Source organism: Balaenoptera physalus (genome assembly GCF_965194825.1).
Source record: "Balaenoptera physalus genome assembly, chromosome: 2".
Classification (NCBI taxonomy): Eukaryota; Metazoa; Chordata; class Mammalia; order Artiodactyla; family Balaenopteridae; genus Balaenoptera; species Balaenoptera physalus.
The window spans coordinates 130,421,877-130,434,899 of NC_138883.1; positions in this window are offsets into that span (position 1 = coordinate 130,421,877).

Sequence of the window (13,023 nt, forward strand, 5' to 3'; positions counted from 1 at the left end):
CACAGACTCTGTGCAATGGCAGTCTGTAGCCAACATATTATAACCCCACCCTTGACATTTCAATATGGGGGGGGTGGTCCAAGGAGTAGGGGCCAGCCCTCATCTCCACCTGGACAGACCCCTGTCTCATGATGCATCCTGAAAGAGTACTTCCAAGGGCAGAGCTCCAGCCCATAACCATATTTCTGTCAGAAACATTTCCTCCTTGTGACCGTCTCCTTAAGAGCACAAGGCATCAGGCAGACCCCACCATGTACTAGCTGGATGACTCTGGACAATCTCCCTCTCAGGGCAGCCTCAGTGTTCTCGTTTAAGAAATGGGAATGATAGTAGGATCACTTGCATGGATTATCGTGACAATAAATGATCATAGAGAGCTAAAGGACTTTGTGTCACACAGAACGCATCTTACATGTTTAACCAGCGTTCCAACTGTATGGAGGCGATTGGCTTTTTCTTATCAATTTAGAAGGAAAACTTTACATTTTAGAACCAGCAACCAAAACTAATTTTCCAGGATGACTTAACTAGCTGGTTGGTTGCTGATGATCCAGTTATGGATTCAAATGCAAATAATACCATAATTCTTGGATAACACACTCACTAAACACCAAAAGTAGTATTATTTCTATTATTTTTCTACAGGACTGGCAGGTGGGGGAGCCCAAGAGAGAGAAGAGGAAAGAGGGAAGTGGGCTAAGAGCTGGGCACCACTGAGCACCATTTTGGCACTGTGAGGGTTGGATAACAGTCCCACCCATCCACCCACAAACAACCCCAGGCACCTTCTCAAGACAGGAAGATCACCATCAGTCTGGTCACGAAGCACACACAGATCTCTCTTCCTGAAAAGGTACAATAGATGTATATTCCTTACGTGCGCAAAGCTCTCTGTGCTTCTGGTCCTATCTGATGTTGACCCAACGTGGCAAAGCAGAAGCCACATGGAAAGCATAAATGGAGCCCACATCCCCCGCCAAAATGCTCACTGCAGACAGACAGCTGGCCAGGATGCTGTTGTTAGTGGAGGATATGCGTGTCACTGAGGATTCCAAGGAATTTGGCTTGTTCTGGGCTCTGCCTCTCCAGCAAAATGATTTCCACTTGTTCCCTGCATTACAGGCTTTCTCGATTATGTGAAGTGGTGGTATCCCTTCCCAGCACAATTGACAACACTAATAAAAATAGATAACGTATTTTTAAAACCTACAGCAGATTGTCATGGCAATAAATAATTGTATCATGTTGCTGTCATAGCAACGAAGTCTGTGTAACAGAGACAAATCAAGCCTATATGGAATTTTTCTAAATTTAGGTGTTTGAAAAGAGTTAAAATAGCCTATAGTCATGGAGAGGTGCATTAAAAAATCCTTTAACTTTCATTGGAAAAAATATTTTTAGCCTTTAAAAAAAAACTGAATTGCTTATTGTTATATTTCTTCATTCTCTTTAAATTATAAATTGACTTCCCTTTTTGTTCATTTTATATATATATATATATATATATATATATGTATGTATTCTTAAGAGCTTTAATGAGCAGTAGAAGACTAGAGAGAATTCCCTCTCTCTTCTTCAGAAGTAACTTACAAGGTAGCATTTCATAATTCTTGTACTTTTGCCTGGCAGCTAATGACAAAATATTAATGGAATAACAAGTCACATTAGCTAAACCATGCCATACCAAATTAATAGCTAGTTTCCATACTCTTGGCTCCATTTTTCAAAAAAAGCATTTATTATTGCATGGTATCTAGTGTGTCATTAAGAACTACAGACACCCAGAGCTGACTATGATTATTCTCTGACACAGTAAACTTTCCCTCCTGACTTCGACTAATTGCTTATTTGTCACTTATGACAAATAAGTGACATTGCCCAAAAAGGGGAGAATGATTTTTTTCACGGATATGTAATTATTGTGCCATTAAGAGAAATCTCCATATCTAAAATAATTACATGAAAAAATCCTGCGGTTTCCCACGTGACAAAACAAGACTTCTGTCATTTTTCGAAATTTTCTTTTATTTGGTTTTAATGAAATAAAAATATTTCCTTTTTTCGTCTGTAAAGATTTCTTCTACCCAAGTCCCCACCAGTGAGGGGCTGTCAAACTATAGAAACAGAGTTCATTTCCAAGTTCAGCTACCTACACGCTTTGTGAACTTGCAACATCACTAGACAGTACTATTTAACTCTTTATTTAGAAAAAAATAAAAATGAGATCAGAAGTTTTTAAAGATAAAATAATTAAATGAGATAGTACAGGCAAAGTATCTAATACATAGTAAATGCTCAGAAATATGTTAGCTGCTATTTTATTTCATATCAAAGATTGAATTACATATTCAACTTTGATAAGAGACTAAAATGAGGAGATCCTTAAACATCTATGATGTAGGAAAAAAACTAATGTAAGGATCGTAAGTAAAGTATTATAAATCAATGACTCTAATGATACTATTTTTTTTCTTTACCATCTTGCTTTATGATAATTTCCATGATTTATTTTTCTCACACGAACTTTATTAAAAGGTGAGTGTTGAAGAGTGAGCAGACGCTGACTTTACCGGGGGAAATGGTGTCACGGAAGGACAGCATTCACCCCACTGACAGCCATTGGTTTCGCTGCCTGGCTCCCTGGAGCAAGTGGGGCTTCCTGGAAGGCAGGAGACAAACCTTTAGTCTCCGCAGCCCCAGCTCTTCCCCCAAAACCTAATGGCTGACAATAAATGTCTGTGGGAGAAACCTGTGGAGGAACTTGAGAGGTTATAACTTGCCCAAGAAACCAGAAGTGAATATATTCGTAAGGATAAAGTGGGCAGCACAGCACGCCCAGGTAGAAGGTCCTGCCTCCTTGAGAATTCCTCACCAAGAGCTGAGCCCTGCCCATCTCGGCAGAACTGTCCTGTTCTCAGCAGCCGTGTGTCACACACAAGCGCCAGCTCCATGTGTATGGAGAGAGAAAACTTATTTGGGGGTGTGGTGGCTTCTACTTTTCTGCTTCTTAGAAGATTTCTTTTTGCCTTAACTCTCTTGGGTTTCGTTTTATTTATTTTATTTTGTTTTGCTTTTAAGAGGACTTAAATGCCACCAAAGGACAGCCAAAATTTTCGATAATATTTTACAAGCAAGTCATGCCTTTTAAAGTTACACACCTATGGAAAGTTACTACAAGTGGGAAATATCCTCCACCAAACACATAAAGATACATAGCTTTGTCATTTTCCTTACTGCAAAACCAAATTTCATAGATTTACCACCCCATGTATTTAGGAAATAAACTTCAATATATACTCTAAAGAAGGAAAAAAAAGGAATAAAATTAATAGATGTTATTTTTAAGTGATGGAACTATGGGTGTTTTTCATTTTTCTTTTTTACTTTTTACCTCATTCCTAAAACTAATATTTTTATCTGAAAAAAGAACATTCTGAGGGGAAATCAAATTCATCTGCATGTGTATCAATTGTCCTGGCTGTAACTGAAATTAAATCATAGCTATGGCATTGGGCCAGATAGAGTGTGTGACCCCCTCAGATCCTGTGGGTTCAATTTCCACAAGTATGCACGCCAACTAGGAAGAGGTGGCAAAAATAAAGTGATCCTCTTTTTTACCTTAATTACCTTAATTGTTATATTTATTGTTTGGTACTATCATTATTGTTATCATTGCATTACATATGACATCTTTTAACATTTTCAAATTGTTTTCCCATTTGTTATTTTCTCCTAAGACTACAATATGACTTTATCATTTTACAGAAAAGAAGACTGAATCACCCCATATTTGGTCTTCAGAACCACTTCTTATACCGTGTCTCTCTAGGAAATCCAAAAGCCATTTGGAGTTGACATCGATTTATAAGTGGCATATGATTTTTGTGTGTATGTTAGAGGTGGCAGCAAATTTATCTTCCTAATTACGTTTTGCTTAGCCTAACATAAAAATCAGCTTGCATTTTCTGAGCATTCACCAGCTGGGAAGTAGAGAGTGTTTTACGATGGAGGGAAGCTGCCTTGAGATACAAACTTGGGCATGTTTCAAAATAAACAAATAAAAGGGGGGAAACATTTGTGGCATGTGACCAAGCATGTGTTAATATCTTTATTATATAATGAGCTTAGGCAAATTGATAACAGCAACAGCAAAAACCCCCAACAGATAAAATGGGCAATATTTTCTATTTCTATATTTTCTATGACTAGGAAAAGAAATATTTATAGTTGAAAGTATAGAAATGTTTGTTCAAACTTGTATTTTTGCTTGACTCTCTAATAACCAAAGAACTTCAGTTTAAACCAATCAGGGTGAGGCTCGTTTCCAAAACGAGCATGTAAAAATATGAAATCAGTATACGTAATCTTGAAAATTATCCTTCTTGAAAATCAATGTCAATATCTATATGTATTAAGAGCCATCAAAATGTCCTGTCATTCTACAGTTTTAAGGCAAAAATTACCTGTATGAAAAATGCAAGAAGACATTTTTGATATGTAAAAGGACTGTCCAACAATGTGGAAAATACTCCTGATAAAAGGCACACTCGAAAAAGGAATACAAAATTGCATGTACTCTATGATTATAATGATTAAAAATGAAAATGAGAAAACAATGGAAAAGAGACACTCAGATTACAGTGATTGGAGGGTTTTATACTTTTTACTCTCTTTTTTTCCCAAATAATGATCGTGGGGATTTTTTTTTTCTCTTTTAATTTTTATCATTTCCATCCCTTTCTCTTCTCCATGCTTTAATGAAAAAAAAAAAAAAAAATACAGCCATGCCGCATCCATACCTGGAACAAGGGGCTGCTATGCTAGAAATGTGATGGAAAGCAGACGGCATCTCCCTCTGGGTTTAAAATGTGTAAATGCTACCATATCAAACAATAGTAACTTGCACTTTTTTAAATATAGAGTAATATCTTTTTGTGTGTGTGTTCTTATCATCAGGATTACAGAGTCTCAGAAATGCCTTTATTCAATTACCATTTAGAGGTTTTCCTAGAGGGTGATTCTGAGAATGATCTATTTGAACAGAATTTCTCTCTCATAAAATGATACTTGAAAATGTTGTTCTCTGGGCCATTCACCCTTTCACAAGGATCTATGTGATCAATTCCTGCTTGAGTTTAGTGCTAGGAAAATTTTTTACAGAAGTGGATTAATTTGTAAGCTCTCTTAAAAAAAAAATCACCACTCTTTAGCCCCACAGCATGGACAAGAACTCTTTTTTTTTTCTGTTATCTTGGAGTCTCCAGGGAGCTTTGAGCCAAAGTCATTGCCTATTTGACTATAATCAGCACTGAACATCTCTACTTTCTGTTTCCTTCAGGTTATCTGTGTCCTGTAGTTTTAATGCTTTGATGTTTTTTTCTTGAAGTTTTCTCAGAAGTAGATAGGTACAGAAACTGAAAATGAACATGTCAAGAAAAGGATTTTGTTACACAACAGAACATACTAATTTTTTTTTAATAAAGATGCAAACGATCTCAACGAGCAGAAAATGAGAAAAATCAAAGTGTTCCTCCACCCAGATCTGTTTCCTAGAAGTAACCTGGTTTGGGCTATATTTTTTTATATCTATGAATAGACAAACATTTTTTTTTCTTGAAAAGGAAAGACATTTGAAACATTTGTTTTTAACACTGAATTTAATGTAGTCTTCAAATTTTAAACTTTTTAAAAAAGTTTATTTTTTTTAAAACAGAGTGTGACATCCTGGCGTGTGTGATTGCTCACAACTCCACACAAGTGGGCACAGGAAGGTTCAGGTGTGTTTTCCAAAAGTCAAAGAATTATGTTCTGTGTGGCAGATGAACTGATATTTTACATCTAGATCAAGAAAGTACCCATATTCAAACATTTAATCAAACTCTCTCAAAGACTCTGAGCTGCTTAGATTGGCAAATTCAAATGAAACCCTTGGGGAAACATAGAGGAGAAGCCCTCAGTTGTTGTTTCTGTGTTTGATTGCTGTGTGTTTATGTTTTGCTTTGATTTTGTTTTTTCCTCTGGTAGGATGGACCTTGCTTGTATCCTGATAGCTCAGACATGTGACAAAAAGCAGTGCTTTCCAAAGGCTGCTTTGGATAAGCGTTTCTGTTGCCTATTTTCTCAACAGGAAGCTCTAATTGACTCCTGGGAAAGAGTGGACACAGCGTCTAAAACTTAACTCTCCACACTTTCTGCTTAAAAAAATAAAAAGAGAGAAATCAACCATTTTTTACTAATGAAGAAGTGGTAGAATTCTTAGTGATTTTAGTTTTAGAAGACGTAAAGACAACTTGGATGTATATCACACTTCACATTATGAAAATTCTTGGAGTCAAGTTTGAAAGCTTAAAAAAAATTAAAATTAACCTCATAAGCATAATAAAGTTACCAAAGTGTTATATAAATATTCGTATATAAAATGACCTGAATTTAAAAAAATTCTTTCCAGAAATAGGGGAATTTAACATCAGAATTATTTGTTATATTCATGGCTTTCTTTTAGATCTAGTACTTATAGGCAAAGAATATGTTTGCAATTTGCCAAAAATGCATAACAATATTATTTCAAAATAATAGAAGAACTCGAGGCTCCAGGTAGGATAATATTATTTAAATGACTATTGATGATTTAAAGTTATTTTCAATGAAAAGAGAGGGTGTTACCCCTGTTAAAACAAGAAATTATTTGATAATTCATTTATTCTATCTGCAATCAAGCTGAAAAAGTCTACATTGCTTACAAAAGAGGCATTCACTTATTTAAAAGTCTACATTCTTTTTAGGATACTTATTTAACATAAGAATTTAAAAAATCCGTTGGAAGCCAGACGGACACACTGCACAGGATGACTAAAGAATGGGGTTAGGATATCCTATGTACTAACAGGAAATAAACACCCCAAATCAAGAGTTTTTATAAAATATAAGAAAAGGTAAAAAAAAAAAAATTCATTTTAAGTACTCATGTGAATACTGCACAATTCTCATTTGTCACAATCTCTTTTTCACATAACGTTTGATATTAGTTTCAGGTTATGATCAGGAATAGTACTACTCTGCCATGATTAAGAAAAACTTCCTCCAAACATAAAATCTGAGAAAACACACATACACACACCTTAAAAGCAATGTTTTCTTTTACATTCAAGTTTTTAAGTTTTGTATAAGAGGAATTTCAAAAATACATTTGACTTTTAAAATTTAGCATATTTCACTCTGAAAAATTGTATCATTTTAGAGTGAGTGGTTAAACCAATTGCAGTATATCTACAGCATGGACTATCACTCAGAAGTGAAAAGGGAGGAACTATTGATGCAGGCAACAACTTGGATGGATCTCAAGGGAATTATGCTGAGTGGAAAAGCCAATCCCTAAAGTTTGTATTCTATATGATTCCATTTCTATAATATTTTTGAAATGAAAAAATTATAGAAATGGAAATGATAGAAACGGAGGACAGATGGGCAGTTGTCAGGGGTTAAGGAGGAGGGAGAGGGAGGGAGAGAAGTGGGTGTGCCTATAACAGGGCAATGGAGGGATCCTTTCAGTGATGGAAAATTCCTGTATCTTGATGGAAGTGGTGGATATTTGAACCTACAAACGTGATACAATTGTATAAAACAAAAAACACACACAAAAAAAGGAGTTCAAGTAAAACTGGGGAAATCTGAACAAACCTGTGGATTGTATCGAGATCAATATCTTGGTTGTGATGTTGTACTATAATTTTGCAAGATATTACCATGGGGGAAACTGAGAAAAGAGTACATGGAATTTCTCTGCCTTACTTCTTACAACTGCATATGAATCTACAATTATTTCAAAATAAAAGATGTAATTTCTTAAAAAGTTTTGTTGTTTTAGGATTGTGCCTCCTAACCCGAATTAAAACAATGTATTGCCTCTCAGAATAAAAATATTAGTAAAACATATGTGCTGGGAAAATACATAATATTCCCGCATGCCCCGCAACTTTCACTCATCCTAAGGACACCCTTGATGGGGTTGCATAGGCCTTTAACTTTCGGAACAAAACAAGTCTGACAGACCTGAACTCCGAAAAGCTTCTGAACACTCAGAAGCCCCAGGTGATGCCACGCTTCTCCTGGTCCCGTTAGATGTGCAGAGAAACCCTTTCAGATACCCCAGAACAAAGTTCTCATCTTCTTGTTACCACATATAAAACTATCAAGCTTCAGAAAGCACACATTATCTAAAACATTTTTTCCTTCTGTGGACTTTCCTCTCTCCACAGCAGGCATTTTTGTGTATAGATGGGACCGGAAGAAAAGCTCCCCCTCGCACAGCCTGTGCTCTCTGTTCTTGGCGTGTTGCATGTGTAGGAAGCTCGCATACCAGCTTTATGCCCTTGTCCATCATGGTCCACAAATAGCTGTACACCTCTATCCCCAACTTAAGTAGCCCTTTTTGTCCCACGCTGTGAAAAAGTCCAAGAAAACAATTGTCTGGAAGAGCTTTGAGCTCCCTTAGTTGTAAAGCCCTTAGTTCCTCCTTGCTACGCTTTATAACTATGTTGGGATTCTCCAAACCAGATGGTCTCACAGGGGAAGCTGTTAACAACTGCTCTAGAAAGAAATAACTCTTGCTGTTTCTAAAGTCAAATACTTTGGCCATTAACACACTGAATAGTTCTCCTAATACATCTCTTTCTATGCCAGAACCTGTCCAACTCCTGGCTCTGGATTGGTTTTCACTGTCATTTACTCATGTTCTTTCCTCCTTTCCCCTGCTTTTATCTCCCAGAAGGCATGCCTGCTTCCCTTTATCTTTTCCCCTTCAAGCCTGTTTAGCCCACGCATCTCCATAGCCACTAATTCAACAGGTCTCTCCAGGGAGGATGCCACCTCCTCTTCCTTGTCAGAGATGAAGCCTAGGAAACATGACTGCTTTTTGTTGTTGTCAGAGATGAGCTACTGAAGGAGAGAGTTGCCAAGAGTTGCCAAGATCCTGTGGACAAGTCGATGCAAGAAATGTTAACGCTCTTATCTGTTTAGAGAAGGCACAGTTCACTCCTTGATAGGGATACTTAGCCCTTTGTCTCCCAATAAAGCCAGGTTGAATTCGGATCCTCAAGCAACTTCATAATTCCAAGGGGACTTTGGAATTATGAAAAATAATTTTGAAGCTTTCCTTTCTTTGTTTTGCCTGCAATAATAGCTTTTTGGGGAAAAACTGTTAAAAAAAAAAAAAAAAAACCCTTCTTGACGTGATTTAAAATGAGGTGGGGGGAGGCTCATGCTCTACTCTGTTGGTGATTCAGACTCAGCACTCCCTGCAGGTGAGGTTTGAAGATGTTCACTGGTCTCCAGACTCTGTCACCTCTCTACATATTTGTGAGTCCCGTGGCTCCATCAGAAATTTGGCGGTCAACATACGCACATCCTACTGGGGGGCAGTGTCGGTCACTCATTTCCCCCACTGGTTAAAGAGACTCTCTTCTCTCTCCCTTGCTTCCCCATCCACACCTATGGGTGACAGGTGTGGAGACACCCAGGTCAGATGAAGAACAGAGGAGCTCACCATGGGAGCCAGCTGGATCCGGCGTGGACCTTCAGTCCAGCACTAGATCCAGGCTGGAAGGCCAGCCCCTGCTCACAGACTGCCTGCTCCAGACTTGGAGTCCTTCTGGCCCCCCTCGTCATCAGCACCCTCCTTAAAGGTGTTCTGACTTGGTGACCCTATTCCTGCCCCAACCCCACTCTCCCTGCCAGCCTCCCTGAGCTTCAGGAGAAAACGGCTGGACAATTGAAATTTGTGCTTTATTTCCTAGCTCTGCTTTCCACTCTTAATATCCACAGAATTGTAAAAGAAAAAAAGCGGTGGGGGGGAATTATTTCCAATAAGATTTTGTGCATTTTAGGGCTAGGCATTTTGGTGACATGGGAAACACAAACATCCATCACCCTGGGCTTCAGAGACCTAATTAAAGCAGTCAGTCTGTGTGAAACAAAACACTGGCTTCTGCTCATGTCAATTCAGTGGTCTCAGAAAGTCAACCCCCTCATCCCCAAGTCTCAGTTTCTCCTTTTGGAAAATAAGGAAATTGAAACACATGATTTCCAAGGTTACTTTCAGAGCTAATATTCTTAGAAAATATAAATGAACTCTTCCAAAGAAGAGGGTTAAGATGAAGTTCCTGAGAAATGCAATGTCATTTTAAAGGAATTAGCAAATTTGTGTTATTAAAAAAAACCAGATTCAGACACTAAGGGTCTTGCGATCTGAAAATTTCTATTCAAGGACTAACAACTACAAGGTTGCATAGAGAAGTAAAAGTGATCACAGTATGGAAGACTGATGACTGAATACTACAATATTTTTCTTCAATTGAACATCCTTCCAGGTATAAGAGTAAGACCAACTCACGCCTATCACATTAATATTGTTTAGGTCAGTCTCTCTCTGATGGTGACAACGCTGAGAGTATCTAACAATACAAGGACAAACAAATTGTCTACAAAGTAAGTATGAATTGTCAAAGAAAAAAAAGGAAAGGGAGAAAAAGGTCAGCCCTGATTTTTTTAAAAATCACATTAACATTCTAGAACAATTTTGGCAGACCTCCTACCACTAAAAATGACAGCTGAGTTATGCTTTGTTCTGAAAATCTGCATGTGATTATTACCTAGATGATTAAGTTTGGTTAAATTGTAGTTTATGGCTTTAGTATTAAGTTCCAATTAAACTTGCTTCTCCCATTATTTAGTAAAAAATTTGGTTTCTGTTTTAAGTGGATTTATTTTAAGCGGTGTTTCCCTCGCCCCCCTCCACCCTCTTCCCCTCCTCCCGCATCAATCGCTGGACAATGAGAATTCATTGAATTTACTAAGGAAGAACAATAGAATGTGCCGACTTAGAGTGGCTGATAAGCTCAAAGAAATCTCCAGGCAAAGTGGGTCACCTAAAACTTGCTCTGCAGCACCAACAAGAAAGGGGTTTAGGCCAGCACTCTGGTGGGACGAGAGCTCCAGGGGACTTGTTTTAAATCCTGTTTGGATAACAATAGGCATTGTTTACTGAGGGCTTGTGCTTCAGAGTTTACAAACACCATCTCTTCTAATCCTCACGATAATCTTATGAGATAGCTACAATTATGGCCCCAGTTTCACAAAGAAGCCAGCATAGAGCTGTCCCAAATTCACACATCCACTAAAAGGCTAAGGGAGATATAACTCAGGCTCCAGAGCCCCTTCTTGTCTGAATCAATGTTTCCTAAACTACACAAAGCTGCTAGAGGGGGGCCAGAGGCTTGGGTCCTTTTGAAAAGCTCCCAGATGATGCTGCCATGCAGCCACAGGAGAGAAGCACTGACTCAGAGCATACAAATTTCTGGGGATCTTGTTAAAATGATAATTCTGGTCCAGAGTTCTGTGATTCTATAGATCTAATAAAATCCCAGGAGGAACTGATGTTACTGGTCCTGGACCACACTCTGAGGAGCAATTAGAAGGTCTCTCAATTTGGGGATGGTTTTGAAGGAGCTAATAAAAGTTCTGGGAGGGTTAATCCCGCACTTTATCTTCAAGCCACCCCTCGGTGGCATACCTACAAGGGATCCTTGAAAACTCACCCTCAGCCAATTTTCCACAAGTAGGTGCCTCTCTCCCTTCCTGTGATAGGGGAAATAAAGGACAAGTTAATCTTTCATTATCTTGAGCCATGGAGATGCCAACTTGATATAGGAGGAATGAAAAGGAAAGTCACCTCAAGATGCCCTCCCTATTCTTTTCACACGCAGTTGGGGTTCTTATCATCAACCTGAGGGGCTGCCAACCGGGACTCAGGACTAAGGAAGCACTGTCTTTCCTGGCACTTCAAGGACAAATCTCTACTTTCCAAAGGGACCCTGAGGGCATTTTATTTTCTTCCTGAACTCCAGGATCAGTATCCCTGGGGAAGGAATAGATAACTGGTGCCTGGAAGAAACCCAAAGCTCGTGGAGGAATATTGCAACCCTCCTCCCTCCAGCTCACCTGCCCTTAAATTAGCCCGGTCTCCCTGAGACGCACACGTTGCTGTTATTAAATAACTATTATTGTTTAACAGTAACTGAATGCATTGTGTACAGAAAAGATACAGTCAGTACCAGATGGACCTAAAATCAAAATGATACAAACAGGCACCAAACAGACACACTGAAAAAGCCCGTGTGCCAGTGGATTACATAAGGCTAAGGTAGTGGCGGATGGTGAGGACCGCAAGATGTTTATCGTCATGACGATATCTGGGTAAAGAAGGAGCTATGCAGTTTAACTTCAAAGTGGATGTGAAGAGTCGTGTATATATTTGAGGGCTGGAGAGACAAAGCTCAAATCCTGGAGAACTCAAAGCATTTGGCTTCTGCCACTTTCAGAGGGATGCGTGCAGGACTGCGCCTGCGCGTGAGAGTCTGTGTGCAGATTTAAAAGGGAGTGTTGAAGAGGGAGCTATTTAAAGGTAATAGGGATAATACCATATTTCCTTTCGTTATGTCGAATTTTTTGTGGAACTGGATTACACACCTTCAGCATCTTTGCCATGACGCTTGGACTGTTTCACTTACCAAGAGCAAGCCCCGAAGTCCCTGTAGAATGCGTCGCAGAGGGACCCAGGGAAAGAACGGCACTGCACATCGCTCCCACTCTGCAAACTCCTCTAGGTCCTAAAAAAGTACAGACCTGGGCAGGAAGCTGTCTTCTCTCTCCAGAGGTTAAACTGTAAGTGGTTTATTCTTTGTTTCTTCTGCATTGTTCTGTGTTAGTTGGAAGGTTGCTGAAGCCTTAGTTGCTGGCAAGACATTAGAGGTGGCCCTGCAGTTTGAAGCCTCTGACACTGCAGTCAAGCAGCTGGTGGCCTCCTGTCCCACATCTTCCCCCTCACCAAACCTACACCCGTCTTCCACACGTGGGACCCTGCCTTTCAGGGGATGTCAGACCTGTCCTGAGCCACCTTGCTTTGAGGAAGGGTCCCTCCGCCATACCCAGTTTGATCAGTTCCACTTTCTTAGCACCCCTCACCCCCAA